The sequence below is a fragment of the Pinus tabuliformis genome, chromosome Q, assembly GCF_031772625.1.
Source record: "Pinus tabuliformis cultivar Carrire ecotype Pingquan chromosome Q, CPIR1, whole genome shotgun sequence".
Lineage (NCBI taxonomy): Eukaryota > Viridiplantae > Streptophyta > Pinopsida > Pinales > Pinaceae > Pinus > Pinus tabuliformis.
The window spans coordinates 167,535,276-167,553,250 of NC_142296.1; positions in this window are offsets into that span (position 1 = coordinate 167,535,276).

Consider the following 17,975-nt stretch of genomic DNA (forward strand, 5'->3'; position numbering starts at 1 on the left):
TTTGATCCTCGCTTTGCAAACATGAGTTCGTGCCCAATAATGGTTTTTCATGTTCCTAAGCATTTGAGTCAATGAGGTGGGCTCTTCTCTAACATGTTTGCCAATGTTTTATTTTTCTTAGATGAGTATGAAGAGATTTTATGGTGTCTTTAGGTTTTTGTTGCCAAAGATATGAATGTATGAGGGACTATGGAGGGAGTGTGTTTGAGGGGTTTAGGAATGTTGCTGATAGGTTTTTGGGAAATAGAAGGGTTTTAGGGGATGATATTTAGAGTTGGGGAATAGCAATTATGGTTTTGGGATATTTGACTAGGGTTTGGGATAACAATTAGGGTTTTAGGATTAGTAGTTTTAGGGATATGGGGATTAGGGAGTGGGTAAATAAGAATGAAAGGGAGGGAGAGTTATATGAGTGAAGTGTAGTGAGAGAAAAATGAAAATGGGGATACAACAACAAAACTATAATTTTGCAAACCCTAGGCAATTTTCTCAACACAACTTTGCAAGGAACTAGGGTTTTGTTTTTAACCTATTGAAACACCATAAACACTGATGGAAACTCATACATTGGCAATATGGAGGTGTTAAATTACTTGTGGAATAAAGAATTTGCAATTTGGAGGAATATTTGAATGGATTTCAGGCTTTTTAGCCCAATGCACCGCGCCAGTTCAAAATTTACACTGCAGAGCACTGCCCAATGCGTCGCGCCATCTCAATGCATAGCGCCTTTTTGCAGGAGACTTTTGGAGGCCTTCCCGGTGTCAAAATTGGGTGCGGGGTAGCTCGTTGGAAAGGTATTTGAGTATAATTTCCAACCCAACTAGAATTTTTCAATTTTCAGTTCATTTTCCTAGTCAAAAATTAAATCTCCCAAGACTGGTAAAAATGTGAAAAATGAGGCTGCCTAAAGGTAGAGTGCTATTGCAGTCAACTTTTAAAGGTCTCCCTCAACTCCAAATTGAGCGCATGATAGCTCAGTGGAAATATCTTTTTGTATAGTTATCATTTGACTCATAAAGAAAGTAATTTGGCCAAACAAGCTAGGAGAAAACTTGATTTTCACAAGGTCACTTCAGAGGTGAATCAATTCTCCCAAGGCATCTGTATTTTTGACATTTCTCTAAAACCATAGCACCTGTGTAAAAAGTGAAGGAGGTTTTTATTCCTTGGCCTATTTTGGACAAAAACCGCTCTTTTTTTTCCTAAATTCATTTTTTATTGCTCAGAAACATCATTTTAGTAAAACCTACCCCAATGTGTGGAACAAGGGTTTTGTCGAAATGAAGGGAAATGAAGGAGATAAGGGGCTTCTAAATTCTTCAAAAAAATTTCGGAAGTAGGGAGGGCTGTTAGGAGGCAGGGGAAAGTGGAATTTCAAAGATTGAGTGAGGGTAAGGGGTCAAAAGGGCTGAACACAGGCCCAACCTAGAAAATTATCAAGTTGTAGCAAGAAACTAGGTTTTGTGGAAAATTGACGAATTTGGGGGATCTCAGTGATGGGAAGTGTTTAATAAGGTACATTAAGGATAGCGGAAGGTGTATGAACATTAGGACACAAGTTTTGCTGATGATTTGACCATCCAAGAGAAATTGCCTTCAAAACCCAGCTAGGAGAGGGAAATGAACCTTACCTAGGCACAACTAAAGCATGAACAAAGTGTAAAATGACTCAGTGGAACTTGACATGATGATGAAAACCCTCTGAATGATGGTACAGTCAGCTGAATGGTGACATGGACCGACATTTGGACAACTTTGAAAGGAGTAAAAGAAAACCCTAGACCTAATACCTAGTGACCAAATTTTGCTTGAAGACTCACTAAAATGACAAAATTTGACCTTGACACCTTAAAATGACATTGTAAGAGCATGTTTGATCACTGGAGGAAGGCTGCAAAGACTGACACTAACATTGGCTCCAATGGGGATGGTAGCTCCTTGGAGGTGCCAAGAACTACAGATCTTTGGGAGAGCATACCAATGCCTTCTCCATTGGGCAATGGAGTCAAAATCTCAAACTGAAATACATGACTACAAATTGACGACTTGACGACACAAATTGACTCTCACTCAATTAAAAACTGACTCGATACTTAACCACAACCGACAAACTAGAAAACAATGCTCAAAGTAGAGCTTATTCATCAAAACCTACTCTGACAGTTTCATTCATCACCTGATCAAGTGAAATGAAACAACCAATGCAACCAAGTAAGTATTTCGGCTACTGTTTGAATTCTCCACAAGTGCTTGCTTATGAACAACAAGAGAGAACTACTGAAAGGCAACTCCCATGAAAACTTGTGAACAGATCCATTGAGTGATATGGATTCTCTATCCGCCTACAAAAACACTGCATAAGGATCTCGAAATTCAGGCACACTAGGACTTAGCTCATCCAATGGATTACTTTTTTTCTCTTCATACCATGAATGCAAACTTTGATCTGAGCTTTGTGACGAGACTCCTGCTGAAAATGACAAAGAAACCGACTGCTGGATCAAGCTTGTATCAATACTTTTGTCAAGCTCACAGATAGGAGAAGGAATTTGACTACAAACATCATCCAACACATCAGCTATTGGGTCATGAAAAACTCGAAACGACTACTGCAACCCATTTTCTATTGGTTCTGATGAGATTACATGATTCCCTACAGGCTGCTCATTTGAAGATATACTATGCAATTTTCCCTTTAGAAATTGAAATGATTCAAAACAAAATGGTAGAGAATCATCTTGTATCATTTGATCGTATGTGCCAGCTTCCAAGTCTTCATCTGCAACTTGACAATCAATGGCATTCGGGGGCTGCAAATCTAGATATGATAAGTCTTGAACAAGGTTTTCATTATCCTCAAGATGGTCAAAATCAAGACTTGTCGATAGTTGTTTTCTGATTGCATGAATGTTGTCTTTGATGAACTGAAACGAATCAAAACAAAAAGTTAAAGATCCTTCACTTACTTCAAAATTTTCTACACTTTCCTCATCACTGTCATAGCTAATATGTATCGGCTGATCACTATATTCGAGCCGCTGAAAGTGAACTTCTTCCTCCCACAAACTAGCTGTTGATTCATCTGCAAGATTAGCTTCTGTTTGGAGAACATACTCATCATCATACTGATCAAACTGAGGCAAATCATCAATATAAAAGACATCATCAAGCACACATGTCATATCAATAGATCTCTCTTCTCCAAGATGATCTATAAAACAATCATTATCAGATCTATGACTATTAGGATAAGAAAGAAGAGGCTTTGGATCAACAACTTGTTCTTCTTCAATCAGCGAGCCATGGGTTTGAACATTATACTCATTCCTTGTGGTGATCCTTTGCATCATCTCTTCTATTACACTTACCAAAATGTCAAGCTTTACCTCTAGTGATGTCGATTCATCTGGATCTATGTTTTTCATCTCTTCTTCCTTCAACTTTGTCCTTCGGATCATCAAATGAGCCGCTACATCTACTGCATTGTTCTGCATCTCTTCAAGTGTTGTAAGGTTCTTTTCTCTTAGCTAAAACTCCATTTCTGGATCAAAGGCACCCAGGTAGTGCAAGAGAGCAGATCCAGGAGGAGGTCTTATATTAACAGGCATTGAATAATAAACTTGGTTAAATCTAGCTGAAAACTATTGTATTGTCTCCCCTGGTTGTCTTTTCAACTGGTTATACTCTTCTATAATCAATAAAGGGTTGTGTCTTACCACCCACATGTTGAGGAAAACTTTGATGAATTGCTGGAAATCTGAGATGCTCGCATCAGGCAGGGTTTTGAACCAACTCTTGACTTTGCCTTGCAAAAAAAGAGCAAAAAGCCTTATACTGACATCTTCTTCATCAACTTCAAAAAGGTCAAGGAAAGACTCAAAATTCAATACATGTCTCTCAACATTGATATTGTTGTGTTCACCGTCAAATCTTGGTAGATATAGGTCAGGATTTTTAGGGAAAGCATGGAGTATAGGAGGTAAAATCAAAGGCTTGTATCGATCTGGAATTTTACAAGGTATAGGGGTATGTACAAAAGGTATAGAATGAGTCTTGGTCTCTTGGGGCTCATCAATTTTAAGACAGTCATCACAAGATTCAGAAAAAGGGTCTTGATCAAGCTCAAAGGCATGCAAATCTTTGGTATTCACAATCTTCAAAGGGAAGGAATCAAATGCAGGCCGAAGATCTCTTCTCAAACATAGTATACTTTGCAAAGCCTTCTTGACATTCTCGGGAAAAGAGAAGAAATAATTTACAACAAAGAACAAAATGTCTTTGATGAAATTCCAACTTGAATACCTGATCTGTCCATATTGTCCTTTCATGTTTCTGCTGGCCGGGTGCATCCTCCAGTGGAGTCTTTGGATCTGATCTTGAAAATGATTTGGAATCGCTAGGTGAATGATTTCAGCCTTGCTATGTTTGATCATTATCCACCATCAACAATCAGATTTAAACTTGATACATGTTACTGCGGCAATTTGCAAGTCAGATGTTTCAGCTTATAAGACTAGACCGGAGATTGACTAAAGTAGCTTTTATCTACTTGCGCTAATGCAAAGCAAGAGCGTTTCGAAGGCTACCTGGCTAACTTCAGGCTCCATCTGTAGTTTGTAAAGCAAGAACACTAACAAATAAATAAGCTTTTCTTCCCCAGTATGGTCGCCACTATGTTAGTGCCTAGATTTACCTCAGGCTGAAAAGGTAGGATCCAGGGCCAACATCAAACCACGCTCAGCTTGGTAGCTAGCCCTACCAGGTCAGGAGAGGGCTCTCTCCGGGTTAATCTCAGCAAATAATGATCGATGGGGGGCTTGAGATGACTGAAATATCTTCTAATGTTATGCTAGGTATGAAGTGCAAGGATTTGATTTGATTTTTTGGAAGTTTTGTTGGAATCAAGGGAAAGGCAAATTTGGGTCCAGGGATGAAGGCCAGTTTTGCAGAGTTCTGATTGGGGCAAGAAAGGAAATCGTTTTAATGCTTTGATTTGTAAAGATGGAGGACTCAAACTGGTGAGAAGCTGAAGAGGGCAAGAGGATATGAATAATCCTCTTCAAACTGAAGAAAACATTGAATATTAAACAAAACTGTAAGGCAGAGCACAACAGGCTAATGAATTCTACCTTTGTCACTCATTTGTTTAATTTCAGAAGAAAAAGAGAAAGGAAATGGTACACACAAATATCAGTGAGCTTACGAATTACATAGAGAAAAAACATCATCAAAACACAGAGCCACAGGGATCCCAAAAAGTGTTGCAAACCGTGGTCTTTCCTTTGCCAAAAATGCAGAAATCAAATGTACAATGAAGTGCCAAGCAATCCCAAGTGTCCAACCCTGAAAATGACTGAGAAATTACATGATATAGACAAGCCTAACTCCTTCCCATGCCTCTACGGGTCGAGCTCATCATTCTTCGAGCTATTTTAACCATATCTAAATAAGGAACTGAAAAATAAGCAATGAAACAACTTGCCCCTATATGAAAGGAAACTGATTGATTCACTATCTTTTCACTTTTTAGTGAATGAATCTACATGGATGTGTAACAATGTGCCAAAATTACATCAAAGTCATGAATTTACATCAAGATAAATCAAGAGTTACATGAAAAAGTGAAACTAGTCAAAACTAGGCGAAATTCTGCGCTGCTGAGTGAAAAATAGGCCAAATTTCCATATGCGCCGCGTCTGAAATCTGTATGCATAGCACAACTTTGAGGCTGATTTTGAGGGTCTTCCCAAAGTCCAAATTGAGCTCATGATAGCTCGTTGGAAAGCCCTTCCTATCTACTTTCCAACCCAAGTGGAATTTATGGATTTGGTGTCCATTTGCCCCTCCAAAAGTCCAATCTCCCAACACTGCTTCCTGTGGGTGCAAAAGGTGGCAGAAAGGTCATTTTTTGTTTGTTTTTGACCCTTTAGGCAACCCAGAACTTGATGAAATCCTTAGGTAATTCATGAGCATGCATAAATTTTCATAACAAATCCAGAAATACAAATTTTTCCTCCAGAAGATCTCCCAATTATAAGCGTGCGCCAAGTGGCGCTATGCGTTGGGCAGGAAAATCTGTTTTGAAGCCAAAAAATTCAAAATTGACAAAATTTTCTTCAAATTTGCTGAAATTTAGACTGAAGGTCCTACATCGAGTATCATGCTCAGCCAAAGAAGCTTCGGCGAAGATTCGGAGCCTATCATTCCTTTTGCATTGTTTTAGTGCCCTCCTTAGTCTTGCCTTCAAGATTTTGATCCTTGCTTTGCAAACATGAGTTCGTGCCCAATAATGGTTTTTCATGTTCCTGAGCATTTGAGTCAATGAGGTGGGCTCTTATATGACATTTTTGCTAATGTTTTAGTTTTCTTAGATGAGTATGAAGAGATTTTATGGTGTCTTTAGGTTTTTGCTGCCAAAGATATGAATGTATGAGGGACTATGGAGGGAGTGTGTTTGAGGGGTTTAGGAATGTTGCTAAAAGGTTTTTGGGAATTAGAAGGGTTTTAGGGGATGATATTTAGAGTTGGGGAATAGCAATTAGGATTTTGGAATATTTGACTAGGGTTTGGGATAGCAATTAGGGTTTTAGGATTAGTAGTTTTAGGGATATGGGGATTAGGGAGTGGGTAAATAATAATGAAAGGCAGGGAGAGTTATATGAGTGAAGTGTAGTGAGAGAAAAATGAAAATGGGGATACAACAACAAAACTATAATCTTGCAAACCCTAGGCAATTTTCTCAACACAACTTTGCAAAGAACTAGGGTTTTGTTTTTAACCTATTGAAACACCATAAACACTGATGGAAACTCATACATTGGCAATATGGAGGTGCTAACTTAATGTGGAATAAAGAATTTTCAATTTGGAGGAATATTTGAATGGATTTCAAGATTTTTAGCCCAATGCACCGCGCTAGTTCAAAATTTACACTGCAGAGCACTGCCCAATGCGTCGCGCCATCTCAATGCATAGCGTCGTTTTACAGGAGACTTTTGGAGGCCTTCCCAGTGTCAAAATTGGGGAAGGGATAGCTCGTTGGAAAGGCCTTTGAGTCTAATTTCCAACCAAACTAGAATTTTTCAATTTGGAGTTCATTTTCCTAGTCAAACGTCAAATCTCCCAAGACTTTTCAAAATGTGCAAAATGAGGCTGCCTAAAGGTAGAGTGCTATTGCAGTCAACTTTTGAAGGTCTTCCTCAACTCCAAATTGAGCTCATGATAGCTCATTGGAAAGATCTTTGTGTATAGTTATCATTTGAATCATAAAAAAAGTCATTTGGCCAACCAAGCTAGGAGAAAACTTTATTTTCGCAAGGTCACTTCAGAGGTGCATCAATTCTCCCGAGGCAACTGTACTTTTGACATTTCTCTAAAACCATGACACCTGTGTAAAACGTGAAGGAGGTTTTTCTCCCTTGTCCTATTTTGGAAAAACACCTCTCTCATTGTTCCCAAATTCATATTTTATTTCTCATAAACATCATTTTAATAAAACCTACCCTAATGTGTGGAACAGGGGATTTGTCGAAATGAAGGGAAATGAAGGAGATAAGGGGCTTCTAAATTCTTGAGAAAATTTTGGGAAGTAGGGAGAGATGTTAGGAGGCAAGGGAAAGTGGAATTTCAAGGATTGAGTGAGGGTAAGGGGTCCAAAAGGGCTGAACACAGGCCCAACCTAGAAAATTGTTGAGTTGTAGCAAGAAACTAGGGTTTGTGGAAAAATGAGGAATTTGGGGGATCTCAGTGATGGGAAGTGTTTAATAAGGTACATTAAGGATAGGGGAAGTGTATGAACATTAGGATATAAGTTTTGCTGATGATTTGACCATCCAAGAGAAATTTCCTTCAAAACCCTAGGAGAGGGAAATGAACCCTACCTACGCACAACTAAAGCATGAACAAGGTGTAAAATGACCCAGTGGAACTTAACATGATGATGAAAACCCTCTGAATGATGGTACACTTAGCTGAATGGTGACTGTTATAGACAATTTTGTGCCTTACAGCAACAAGCATGAATTGTCAATAATCCAAGGGATCCAAAGTTCCCTAAACAGGATGTTCCTACCCCTAGAGGAGCAAGGTCAGCAAACCAACAGCTCTCAGATCAGTTCTCCACCTGAAAACACTCAAAAACAAGCAATCCTGAAATCAAAGCAGGTGCTCCACTAGGTTTCTGCGCTGAAACTTAGTTGCTCCATGGTGTACCTGCGTTGCAAAGCAAGTGGAACAAAGGCCACCTGCGCTGAGCGGAATGGGACAAGTGGCACAATGAGTCATTGCTTTGGAATCTTCCAAAAATGACACTTGGATCAGGGATTTCGCCTTGTGATGAGTCAGAGGCTCTGTTTCTCCAAGTGGAAGCAAGGTTCTCCAAGTGGACTCAAGAACTGAAGATCAACTAAAGATTAACTGAAGAGAGAGAGGACACAAGGCAGCTACACATCAGTTGCAAGCTGACTCATCCTTTCTCAATTCATCTATATATTGAGCTCTCTCCTATGACCTCAGGAGGCTGGAATTTTGTGCAAAGTAATGATATGCTGTTGGTTTCACTATTGAGTTATTGGGTGATTGTTTGAGAGAGGTGAAGAAGAGCAATTCTTTCTGCTGGGAGGTGTTGCTGGGTTGGAGCCTTCAATGGTTGTAATACTCTCAGAACCTTTATTTCTTCATTAATAAAAGCTATTGAGGTTCTTCTATGTGCTCTTGTTTCAATAATATATTGTGATGATTGCATGTTTGGTTTACACTAATCCATGAACCAGTTATGATTGCATGCCTCTTGTAGTTTCCTTCTTTGTTATTTTGCAGGATCTCATTGTAGCTGGGCAAGAAAAAGAACAAGGAGCTAGGAGCAAGCGGCCAAAGAGAAGAGTTTGGATTCAACATTAAGCGCAAGGCAACGGTTAGTGCATTTCTCCATTCTCTTTTGCTTTCATAAAGAAGTAAACCTTTAGTAGTTTGTTTTACAGTTGTTGCTAAGGAACTGTCACCCTTAGAGTGGGATAGGGTCATCCGAGTCAGATACTTTTCCCTACAACAAACTGGCGACTCCGCTGGGGATCGTATCCGTTTGATTGTGTTTGTAGTATTTTGCTATTCATTTCCTGAACCAAAGAGTACCAAATCGAAAAGCTTTTGACTATATCAAAAGTGAAGTAGAGGGCAGCTACTCTGGCTCGTTTCTGAGCAAGTTCATGATTTGAAGAGCTGATCTACAAAGATCCTTGTAAGCTCTTAGTGATAGCTTTGCACCTTCTTAATCATCCCTTTGAGTGTGCTTGACTGATTGTCTCTGATTTGAGCAAAAACCGTGCATTTTTTAGAAAATTATGACTCGGAAACTGTGAAAACGCAATTCTCGTTTTCCAAAGCAGGTAGTACACAGGCTACCTGCTTTGAAATGCAGGTCCCGAAGGGGCTACCTGCGCTAAGAGCCAGATTGGCTGTGCAGAGCCTGCGTTGGCCCAAATTTGCCTAGTGCATTTGGGGTTTCCTCCTTCCTCTTGCCTGTTTTCACTTAGATTTGCTGCTAAGTGTCAGTCTTGTACCTGTTCAGAAACCAATATTACTTGCCATCATTCTGCCTCTGTTATATAACGAAATTGCACTTGTTCTTTGTATTTCTTACTCATTTACAATTTCCCATAACGAAAAGTAAACTAGTCTTGCTTTTGGCCTCTTAGATCTGAACCTGTGTTAGGCATTTTGCTGGTCTAAAGAGTTAGCTTGTTTGCTGTCCATAGCTGATTAGTCATTTTACTTTCGTTAGTATGGTTTGATTTCATGTATTTCCAGTGATTAAGCAAGTGAATCTTAAGGTGTCTTTTGATTTTGGACAAACTTGTTTGTTTTCACTCTAAATCGAAATCAAAGTTATATAACCACTTTCTTTTTGTATCCATCCACATTAAGAAAGGGAAAAGAAAATACATGCATTGTGCATTTTGCATTTGAAAAAGTTTGCATGATGATTTAGGAGAAAGTGCATTAGTTTGTGCTGTATGAACTGTGTGAAAAGAATTTGCCTTTCTTCTCCCTCAGTAGTTAAGATTTTCATCAGTCAAAAAGATTTGAAAAAGCTTGCTTCTCATCTTAGGCTGCATTTAGGAATTTGTCATATACATCTCGTGGTGAACCTTGAAAGGAAAACTTTAAAAAGATCAACTTAAAATATACTGAATGAACCTAACAACGCATTTGAAACATAACGCAAACATCTAGAGGTCTAGGTAGAGACGTGTTCCGGCGTCGTTAAACATAGTGACTGTCGATCTCTACGAAGGTGGGTGATTCCTCCTGAGATTCGGTGGCACTAATACGGATTTGTGCTCCCACGTACCGTCGCGTATATATTGGGAGACCCCTATATGCAATTATCCTTTATCCATAGGAAGCCGTGTCGGCCGCCCTACTGATCGCGATGCAGTGAACACAGCATTCACGAAGATCGACCACCCGTACCGTAAAACGTATTCTGTGGTTTCGCGAAAGGTTTGGCACACCCTCTGTCTAGATCTCCAGAGCAGTTTCTTTTGGCCCTTTTCAAACTCTATAACTAAAAAGGTCCAACCGAGCATTTGTCACTTCGGGCTCGTTAATACATCGAAGGAGACTAGAGTCATCTTTAGCTTTTTCTCGACTCTTAAAACATGAAAAAGAAAAGTTATGTTTAAAAGCGTCTAATAAAATTCATTCAAATCGGAAACACAAATTTTCCCCTTTATATTTTAGTTGATCGAGTAATCCGCAATCGTGGAAGAAAGTCAATTGAATATCCGTCGTTCTCGGAGGCTTGCGAGTCAACCGTCTTTGTCTCCGGAATCGAAAACAATCCGGACAAAGCGAGCTCGTCGAACCAGTTCAAAATCTCCTTTAAAAGTTAGAACAAGTGTTCCAACAACATCTGAGATTCTGGTCACTCCAAACATTTCCGGAAACCCTGCCTCCATAGAAGAAGTTCAATCGCCACAGAGGGACAGTAATACTGATCCTAGTCTGGGGGCAAATACTTGTATGACCGAACCAGTTCCATCTGTAACCGGTCCAGAGAGTTTTGTTCCTCAAACATCTGTCGCGGTCGATACAACCCCTTCTTCGGCACCGGAAATCTTTTACGGGCCTGACGGTCTTCCTCTTCCACCTGGTCTGATTGCGATAGAGGAAATTATAGAGCAACCGCAAGTATCCACCCCAATTCAATTTGGAGGGGGGGTCACTCTATTTCCTGCTACAACAGAAGTTTGTCCATCACCAGTGGAAGTTCCTATAGAATCACTAGGTGATCAATTGGATAGACTAAAAATGACTGAACAACCGTCGACATCTAGGACTGTGTCAAATTACACGGCGACGGCAGAATTACCTGCTGCAAATCCAACAATGTTCGCCGGCATACCATCTGTCCCAACTAGCTCTCAGTCGCTAGAAGGAGTCCACCAAGAGACTATCTTGATAGTATGGTCTGTTCCTATTTGTTCCAGAGTAATGTCTGGTAACTCTCATGGTGAGACTCATCAAATTGACCCTTTTGGGAATCTAATTAGGCCATCCAGTCCTCCAGGACAATCAATTGCCTTGAGTTCTAGATTGCTACCGTATGGGGGGCAGTATGCCTTTTCATTACCCCCTCCAGGAGGGTACCCATACGGGAGTTCTCAACCTTATTGAAGTTATGGCGGAATTGCAACGAGTAGTTGGGTACCTATGATATCCCAGCCACCGAGAGTTGTATATTCTATGCAACAGTGTGTACCTGTGACAAACATCCCAACTACACCGGCTATTGTGACCGTGTCGCAAGTTCAAACAATGCCTGTTGTATGTCAACCTCAGATTTCTCAATTTCTCATGCAACAGCCCCTTGACCCAGCGACCCAACCACAATCGCCTACTGGTGGGGCAACACAAGTACAGTTGGGTACAACAACCCCACATCTTGGTCCAATGGTTAGTGTAGCGCAACAACCCATGGTGTCGCAACCGTGGATAGTGCAATACCAACAACCGCAATTCCAACAAGTGTACCAAGGTTCTGAACAGCAAATATTTGCGAATACTGGACAACCATATATTCAAAATGGTCAAAATCAACCACTTTATAGTGGTCAAGTCCATCAACCGTATTCATCATACCAACATCAACTCCATTATGCTGGTATGCAAAGACCAACTGTTCAGGCGATTCCATCGTATCCTGGTTACGCTTCGCCTAACTTGAACCAGCAGTTACCATTCGTGGCGACTTTAGAGTTGCCTGATTTACATCGGTTAACCAATGATCCAATTGCTTACGCCCCTTGGTGGCCAGTGATTCCACACAAACTTCCATCTGACATCCCTAAATTCAATGGAAATCCAGGTGAAGACCCGTCGAATCATGTGATGACATTTCATCTATGGTGTTCGTCGAACACTTTAAATGATGATTCGATAAGGCTTCGCCTCTTTCAGAGGACATTGACAGGTCCAAAGGCAAAATGGTATATAGAATTGCCTAGAGCTTCGTTCGACAATTTTGGCTCCCTTGCCACGACATTCTTCACCCACTTTCAATTACCAATAAGGTATGAAATAGGAACAGAGATATTGACTAACTTCAAACAGACAACTGCAACTCATATATCAGATCATATACATGAGTGGCGACGTCGACGAAGAATGGTTAAAACATACGTTCCTGATCAGCTTTTAGCTGAGTGGTTTATAAAGTCGTTACTTCCGGCCATAACGGAAGATGTAGCAAAGGGAGGAGTCGTAACAGAAGAGCAGGTTATCGCTCGTGCACAATACTTGGATTTAGTATATACTCAGTCCGGCACGCTCTATGACAAAATACCAGACGCCCCTAGACCAGAGTTTTCAATCCCTCCTCCTCCTAAATCAAACAGTGACTCTCATGCCGGTGATGGCGTGATTGGCACGGCAAACACGAATCCAAAAAAGGCCCATCAAAAGAAGGCCCGTAAGGATTCGAATCAAAATGCGCATGGAGAAGTTCTTGCTTCGGAAGTAAATGCCGTATCGACAGATAAGGGCAAAGAAACCAATCAACCAGGAAGCAAGAAGAATCAAAACGAAGGGAAGAAAGATCAAAGAAAGTCATCTCCTCGAAAAAATCCTCGTAGAAAGGAGAAAACACCTAGGAGATGTCACATATGTGACGATGATCATTGGACGTCAGATTGCCCATACAAAGCTGAGTTTAAGAGATTCGTAAAGAATCCACACACTCCAGCCGTATTGACTGATCCATTTCCCGACCCAAGTCAGAATCTGGTTGACAGTGGAAATGCTTCCCCATCACAAGTTATGATGTTGTCAAGTTTTAAGCGCCAAGATGATGCTTTAATTTCAACATTAAACAAAAGCCATGGGAATTCACAACCGTTGAATGGCGAAAGAAAAAGTCGACCAGGCAGTTCGACAACAACTTCGACAGAAGTTGTGCCGCCGTCCAACACGAGGAGCATTCCATCGATCCATGGAGGCAATCATCATCTCCCATATATCGGAGTAATTTTCCTAAAAGGCCCTTCTTTAATGGGCATTTTTGCCCCACCACCACCGAGTAATCTCGCGGAGATGGGTGCAACAGAATATGAAGCCTTCTATTTTTAATGGATCTAAAGGTTTCGAGGATAGTTCCTTTCTCAAGTCAACCTCGTTTAAAAAATGAAATAAGGAGTAAAAGAGGATAGTTCTTTACGATGTCAACCTCATTAAAAAATGAAATGTCCCCTTATGATTTAGGGGGCATGCGCCTCATCTACATTATTATTATGCTGGGGGCATTATCGAGCAGTTTTAGCAATGTTCATGCTCGTTAAAAAATAAACGCAAGAATCGAGCAGTTTTGTACAGAGTTCATGCTCGTTAAAAAATAAACACAAGTTGTGAGCAATCTTTCCCTAGCAGTTCAAGCTCATCCAGAAAAAATGAACCGGTAAATAACCTAGAGAAATGTAACCTTTGAAAGCCATATTAAAAGCCCTTGGTCGTGTTTATATGCCATCACCTCCATCCGTTCATTTGGCCAATCGTTCACCTCCATATGTGTGTTTACCTATTTTGAGGAACAGCTGCGAAGAGTGATTTCACTTAGCCATCCTTGTGACACTGCCGTGATTGGAAAATTCCAACCTGTACCTGGAATCTGCCGCTATCCCTGTTCATCACTCGTTCCTCAAAAGACGAGTCTTCTTTGAGCTCTTTTCATTGACTCGTAAAATATGAAAAGTTTGCCGAGTTTTGGCCTTCCAGCTCGTTAAAGGACAAGAAGAGCTATCCCTCCTCTAGATTTTAATCTTTTTGGACCTGAGGGATTATTACACAAAAAGATCGAGCGCTTGTTTTGTTCGGCTCGTTAAAGAAATCGAAAATTCATCCCTTCTGTATGGTTTTATACTTTTTCGGACTTAAGGGATTAGAAGACGAAAAAGGAATTTTTGAGTTAACTTTTCGTACCTTTTCAGACTCTCTAAAAATGAAAAGGACCGAGTTTTCCTTGTCGTTAGACTCGTTAAAATGATTAAATAGCGACAAACTTGTCTTTAGACGAGAACGAGTTTCCCTATCGCTAGGCTCGTTAAAACATAGCGATGGGCTTGCCCGAAGGGCAGGTTATAGAACAAGCATATGTTATCCTCCTCAAGCTTGACAAAAATAAAGAGGTACTGGTCAGCAATGACTGGGGAAAAATTGGGAGAACCTCATAGTATTAATGGTAGCAAGTCGCTCTTGAACATGACACTTTGTCCTCCGTCCGCATCGGGTTGGGTTGTTTCATTCACCGGTCGCAGAATCATGGTCCTCGCCACACCATCCACATTTGGGGTAATGCTACCAATCCATCACATCAGTGTCGTTATATGTTCAAGAGATGTGGTTCTGTAAAGAGTCAACCGTGTTCCACCCACTGCCATACATTATCCTTCATCCACTTCATGACCGCCACCCTGAATCATACATCACAGTTTGTTTTCACCTCATCACAATCACTAGCTCTGTTCCGTGTCACTGATGTGGGATTCATTAAGGCCCTCCTCTGACGGATCGCTCCTTGTCGACATCAGCTCATTATCCAAGGAGTTGATCTAGGAACACCCCCCTCAGTACTTTGAAGCTTGCATGCCTCAATGGCAAGTTTCTCACTTCCGGCGACAGGTATACATCAATGACCTTCGACCAGAAGATTTTGCATGGTGGTCGACGCCAAGTCCTTTCTTCCCACCATGTGGATTGTACTGCCGTACCTTGAGGGTCATCATCCTTATCGGTGATTCCTCTCTCGCTTGTTAACGGTTTACCTCATTGACCAGTAATCAAGTGATGTCTTTCCATGTTCGACTTCAAGAAATTCTCACATGGATCGACTTGTACATCGAGTGAAGATCGGAAGAGATTGAAGACCCCAGATCTAGTTTCATCCATCCAGGCTGCGATATATATTAAGGACATAAAGACATTTGATATGTACATCATTACAGCAGATGATCATCCTTCTCAAAGGATGATAATTTCAGCAGATAATTATCAGTCTACAATCAGACGATCGTCTGTTCTATGTACCGAAATGTATTTATAAAGCTGAGCATGGGAATGCCCGCCTCAGCTAGATCATGAAAAATGTATGAAAAAATAATGTATTGTATTGTATCTTATTATAGGACACTTCTCAGCAGATTGAATGAACTTCGGATCCTCTCAATAAAGCATTTCACCCGATAAACGACCTCATACTTTAGGGGGCATCTGTTATAGACAATTTTGTGCCTTACAACAACAAGCATGAATTGTCAATAATCCAAGGGATCCAAAGTTCCCTAAACAGGATGTTCCTACCCCTAGAGGAGCAAGGTCAGCAAACCAACAACTCTCAGATCAGTTCTCCACCTGAAAACACTCAAAAACAAGCAATCCTGAAATCAAAGCAGGTGCTCCACTAGGTTTCTGCACTGAAACTCAGTTGCTCCATGGTGTACCTGCGTTGCAAAGCAAGTGGAACAAAGGCCACCTGCGCTGAGCGGAATGGGACAAGTGGCACAATGAGTCATTGCTTTGGAATCTTCCAAAAATGACACTTGGATCAGGGATTTCGCCTTGTGATGAGTCAGAGGCTCTGTTTCTCCAAGTGGAAGCAAGGTTCTCCAAGTGGACTCAAGAACTGAAGATCAACTAAAGATTAACTGAAGAGAGAGAGGACACAAGGCAGCTACACATCAGTTGCAAGCTGACTCATCCTTTCTCAATTCATCTATATATTGAGCTCTCTCCTATGACCTCAGGAGGCTGGAATTTTGTGCAAAGTAATGATATGCTGTTGGTTTCACTATTGAGTTATTGGGTGATTGTTTGAGAGAGGTGAAGAAGAGCAATTCTTTCTGCTGGGAGGTTTTGCTGGGTTGGAGCCTTCAATGGTTGTAATACTCTCAGAACCTTTATTTCTTCATTAATAAAAGCTATTGAGGTTCTTCTATGTGCTCTTGTTTCAATAATATATTGTGATGATTGCATGTTTGGTTTACACTAATCCATGAACCAGTTATGATTGCATGCCTCTTGTAGTTTCCTTCTTTGTTATTTTGCAGGATCTCATTGTAGCTGGGCAAGCAAAAGAACAAGGAGCTAGGAGCAAGCGGCCAAAGAGAAGAGTTTGGATTCAACATTAAGCGCAAGGCAACGGTTAGTGCATTTCTCCATTCTCTTTTGCTTTCATAAAGAAGTAAACCTTTAGTAGTTTGTTTTACAGTTGTTGCTAAGGAACTGTCACCCTTAGAGTGGGATAGGGTCATCCGAGTCGGATACTTTTCCCTACAACAGTGACATGGACCGACATTTGGACAACTTTGAAAGGAGTAAAAGCAAACCCTAGACCTAATACCTAGTGACCAAATTTTGCTTGAAGACTCACTAAAATGACAAAATTTGACCTTGACACCTTAAAATGACTTTGTAAGAGCATGTTTGATCACTGGAGGAAGGCTGCAAAGACTGACACTAACATTGGCTCCAATGGAGATGGTAGCTCCTTGGAGGTGCCAAGAACTACAGATCTTTGGGAGAGCATACCAATGCCTTCTCCTTTGGGCAATTGAGTCAAAAACTCACACTGAAATATATGACTACAAATTGACGACTTGACAACACAAACTGACTCGATACTTAAACCTACTCTGACAGTTTCATTCATCACCTGATCAAAACCTACTCTGATAGTTTCATTCATCACCTGATCAAGTTAAATGAAACAACCAATGCAACCAAATAATTATTCCGGTTGCTGTTTGAATTCTCCGCAAGTGTTTGCTTATGAACAACAAGAGAGAACTACTGAAAGGCAACTCCCATGAAAACTTGTGAATAGATCCATTGAGTGATATGGATCCTCTATCCACCTCCAAAAACACTACATAAGGATCTCGAAATTCAGGCACACTAGGACTTAGCTCATCTAATGGATTACTCTTTTTCTCTTCATACCATGAATACAAACTTTGATCTGAGCTTTGTGACGAGACTCCTGCTGAAAATTACAAAGAAACCAGCTACTGGATCAAGCTTGTATCAATACTTTTGTCAAGCTCATAGATAGGAGAAGGACTTTGACTACAAACATCATCCAACACATCAGCTATTGGATCATGAAAAACTCGAAAAGACTGCTGCAACCCATTTTCTATTGGTTCCAATGAGATTACATGATTCCCTACAGGCTGCTCATTTGAAGATATACTATGCAATTTTCCCTTTAGAAATTGAAATGATTCAAAACAGAATGGTACATAATCATCTTGTATCATTTGATTGTATGTGCCAGCTTCCAAGTCTTCATCTGCAACTTGACAATCAATGGCATTCGAGGGTTGCAAATCTGGATATGAGAAGTCTTGAACAAGGTTTTCATTGTCCTCAAGATGGTCAAAATCAAGACTTGTCGACAGTTGTTTTCTGATTGCATGAATGTT